We start from the raw sequence: 4384 nt of genomic DNA, 5'->3' as shown, positions 1-4384 counted from the left end.
CAGCTTTGACTGGAGCTAGGCAGTGGGCCTGGACTTGATGCCTCCTCTTGGGCTGACGACAACTTCAGAGACAGACCCATCTCCCTGCTGGACTGAGACCTCATTGGGCTGTGATAAACTAGAAAAGACAAGACCAGCGTTCAGTGGAGCTTGGGTAGCCCCTTACCATGGTTTCAGCACATGAAGCCACAAGGCAGAGTCTGGTGGACATGGGTGCCCTTGGGTCTGTTGGAGGAACAGGAGGGAGGCAAGGCTGGAGGGGGCAGAGGGTGGGATGGTGGCTACTGAAGCTGAGAAGGCTAATCTGGAATCGAATTGTTGATCCATGCAAGGTGATGAAGAACTGGAGCCAAAAGGGGGTTGTGAGACCTGGAAAGAAAGCAGAATATGAGCAAGAGTGAAGCAGACAGGCTGGAGATGTCCTGGAACAATTCCAGAGGAAGAATGTGGGTGACAGTAGTGTCTTTTAATGCCGTCATCACATGGGCTTGAAGGGAGGGGGCCATACGGGGTATATTTCAGGAGCTGGAGCAGGTTGGCAAAGGACAGGTCCTGGGCTGGGCCCACCGTCTATCAGTCCAAGAGTATCTCTGGGGCCCCGGGCAAGGAGGCCCTGCCCAGGAGCTGCCTCAAAGCCAGTTCTGCTGTGTGACCCTAATTCCCTGTCCCTCACCTCTTCCAAATGGCTTCACTAGAGGTCTTGGCGAGGGGCTTGACACTCAAGATGGACACTGAAACTCCCTGAGTGCTCTGGGGTTGAACAAACTGGAAAGAAACAGCCTTTTGTGTTCAGGATGTGACTGATCTGGGAGAGAAACCTGTGCTCACAGATGGAAACACCCGTCCCTTTGCATGGCCAGAGGCACATCTGCTAATCATGCGGATCTTTCTTTGTAAATGGCAGAATTCAGGATTTTTGCTGGGAGTAGGGAGTAGCGGGGGGTCATGGTGTCAATCACACTGCAGTGGGATGAAGCCTGGCCCTCCTCTGCCCCAGCGTGTGTGAACTTACCCTCCGTTGCCCAAGTTCAAAACCAACACCCTCCACTAACAGCCGTATTTCCATTGCAGACTTTGGAGAAGAGTATCTCACTTAAAACTGAGTCAGGGTTGGCAGGAGCCCTTGCTGGAAGGGCCACTAGATCCGCATGCACTTTCTCACGCTTTTATTCATACCATTTGCCATTTGAAACACTTCGTAAACTGTAAAGCACTCGTAAGTATCAATGAATGCAATTTACTCATTCATTCAACAAATATTTGCGGGGCATCTAATGTGTACCAGATGCTGGGCTAAGTGCTGGCCATGCAGACATGAATAAGACACTCAGCATCCTCAGGGCCACAGAGAGCTGTGGAGGGTGAGAGAATGTAAAGACATTGTCACAAGCAGGGTCTGTCAAAGCAAACCAGGAGTGCGAACGGGAGCCCTGAGGCCCCAGGCCCCCGTGGGTGTCAGGTGGGGATGGAGAGTTTTAAGGCGGGGAGGGTTCAGGGAAGGAGATTCCTGCACTAAGTGTTGAAAAAGTGGTCCAAGTTGGACCACGGGGCAGGACACAGTCCAGACAGAAGGAACAAACAGGAGCAAAAGCCCTGAGGCAGGAGAAAGCCTGCTGTAGGAGAAAGAGCTCTCCCCATATGTCAGCACATGCAGAACAGGAAGAAGGAAAAGCGTTAGCTTGTTTGCTAGTGAGGATGGCAAAGGCCATGATGGGTCACAGAACGAGTTTGAGCTTTTAAAAATAGGTGATGGAAAGATACTCAATTGTTTTCAACAGGGAGAGGTTTTGTTTGTTTGTTTGACTCTTGATTGCTTTATTAGTATTGTTTTTTTTTATTTCAGAAAAGATACTCGGTCCACACCAGAGGGTTCTCATTCTGGAGAGGTATGAGAATGAACTGTGGAATCGTTTTAAATGCACTCGGCTGGGTACCACTGGAGCTGTGGTGGGTCTGACCCCAGTGTGTGGAGCTAAGTGATTTCTGATCTGCACAAGGAGTCCCCTGGAGCGGCACCGAAGGTGGGTGAGAGGGACAGGAGACGGGCGGTGAGCAGTGAGGCCGCTTCCCTGATGGTTCAAGTGCACACGACAGATGAATGGGTACCGTGGGCTCTGGAGCATTGCGGTTGCGTATTTATCTGTTGCCTAGGACTCAGTTCACTCGTCTCCCGCCCACTGGAGCACACACTGGTTGGCATGCAGTGGACACCAGGTAAGGCCGCCGTGGACCTGCTCCAAGGGCCTGTGGTCTAATGCAGCATCTTCACCCTGCCGCATATGAAAATCATCTGGAGAGCTTTTTAAAAAATGTAATGTGGTGAGCCCCACCCTAGATCATTTAAATGAGAATCTCTCCTGGGAAGGATGTAGTCCTAACTGAAGTGCAAGGTAGGAGATGAGAACGTGCCAAAGGTTACTAGGAAAATGAGGTAACGTGTCCTGAGCGTGCAGAGGAAAGGGCTCGGGAGGGTGGGCTGGAGGAGGTGGGTGTGAGGGGTGTGGATAGAGACTGTGGCAACCAACACCTTCCCCAGGGACAGAAACGAGCCCTTTCATTCCAGAAAGACACTGCACAGGACTGCAACATCGTCCTGGCTCTGCCACCCCCGCTGTGCTATCGTTCCAGGCAATGGTCTAACCTCTCTGTTCTTAGTTTCGGCCCAGGTAAACTACCACAGACTGGGTGCTTGAACAATGGAAATTCATCACCTCATGGTTCTAGAGGCGGGAAGTCCAAGATCAAGGTGTCAGCAGGGTTGGTTCCTTCTGAGGCCCTGAGGGAGAATCTGTTCCATGCTCCCTCCTAGCTTCTGTGGTTTGCTCTGGCCTCTTTGGCATCATTGTCTTAAGAAGCATCACCCCAGTCTCCGCCTTCATCTTTACATGGAGTTCTCCTTGTGTCCATGACTGTGTCCAAATTTCCCCTCTTTATAAGGACTCTACTTATACTGGATTAGGGCCCACTTTAGTGACCTCATTTAATTTGATTACCTCTGTGAAGGCCCTCCAAATAAGGTCACATTCTGGGTTTAGGTCTTCAACATATGACTGGGGCGGGGAGGGGGGGCGGGTAGATATAATTTGACCTATAACAACTTGGAATAGAAATTTTATTTTTATTATTATTATTATTTCTACCCCTTTTTGAACATTAGGTGCCAGACTCTATGTAACATTATCCTATTAATCCTCCCCAAGCACTGTGCAATAGATGGTACTGACCTTATTTTAGAAATGAAGAGGCTGAACTGCAATGAAGTTTAATAGCTGGCCTGGGGTCGCAGGAAGCAAATGGCCTGGGTCACCAAACAGGGAGCGAATGGTGGAGCCTTTCCTAGCCCAGACCTGGCTGCATGTTATCCATTACGTTTCCATTAAGGATGGGGCAAGCCTGACCGACCTCATAAAGCCCTTTCAGGTTTCTGAGACCTGTCTTTTTCAGTTGGGAAGAGGAAAGGCCTGTTTGGCTTTGCCATTCTCGAGAAAATGCAAGTCTGCAGGGCTCACGGGAAAGGTATGCGTGTATTGAATTTGTAACAGGATACTGGAGTCCTGGCTGTCTTTCTTTATTCATAGGGTTTCAGAGCTGGAGGTACAGTACAGGGAGGAGGACAGGCGGTTGTGTAATTCTCTCAGGAAGAAAGCCAAAACGAAAAAGAAGAATGCAAGCAGCGTCGGCACACAGGCGATTTTACAGAAAAGCGATGAATGTTCCACTGTGTCCCGAAATGGTCATGGAGCACCGCGCTGGAGGAACTGCTGCCTTTTGCACTTTCGCCAGAGGCATGATCTAGACTTCATAAACGATCAGCCGCTCTGCTCAGCTCAGTTCAGCTGTGTTCGAGGAATAGGAACTGAGCAGCTGTTGAGGCTGCATGCTCACATCCAGAGACAGTTCATGCTCTGCAGCAGTTTGGAGTCTGCTGGTAGCTGCAGACCCACAAAGAGATCACCTTGGAATTATGTGCAGAAGAAAGCTGGGGGCGGCCTGAGCCAGCCTGGGGCAGGTGTGTGTGTGTGTGTGTGTGTGTGTGTGTGTGTGTGTGTGTGTGTGCGCGTGTAATCAAGGAGGGCTTCCTGGAGGAGGCAATGGATGCATCTTAGAAAAGAGCACGTACGGAGTAATGGGGTAAAGTGAGGAAGGCAACAGCACAAGCAAAAGCACAGAGGCGCAGGACAGCACGCATGGGGACCAGCAGGCAGGAGTGTTTTAATTCAGGCTAAATGTGCCTCTTTTGGGGAGATGACTGCTGCCAAGCTTCTCTTCAAGGGTTAAGACAGCACATCTGAGCCTCTTCCACTAGAATCTCACGGGGCCTGGAATCGAGTACAACCCCCAACGTTACAATTCTGTTTTGGCACAACTGGCTTAGAGATGCCAA

At 50.4% G+C, this 4384-nt stretch overlaps 1 long non-coding RNA gene across 1 annotated transcript; it reads left to right on the top strand.

Moving 5' to 3' along the window:
* Nucleotides 1-1132: 1132 nt before the first annotated feature.
* LOC133074677 (uncharacterized) lies at nucleotides 1133-3772 on the top strand. The gene is made up of 4 exons (XR_009697215.1): nucleotides 1133-1216; nucleotides 1844-2021; nucleotides 2152-2214; nucleotides 3579-3772. It is a non-coding gene; the product is annotated as an uncharacterized LOC133074677 (long non-coding RNA).
* The last annotated feature ends 612 nt before the right edge of the window (nucleotides 3773-4384 follow it).

Source organism: Eubalaena glacialis, chromosome 14 (genome assembly GCF_028564815.1).
Source record: "Eubalaena glacialis isolate mEubGla1 chromosome 14, mEubGla1.1.hap2.+ XY, whole genome shotgun sequence".
NCBI lineage: Eukaryota > Metazoa > Chordata > Mammalia > Artiodactyla > Balaenidae > Eubalaena > Eubalaena glacialis.
Note: the sequence above shows the minus strand (reverse complement) of the source record. Positions and strands in the feature narration are given on the sequence as shown.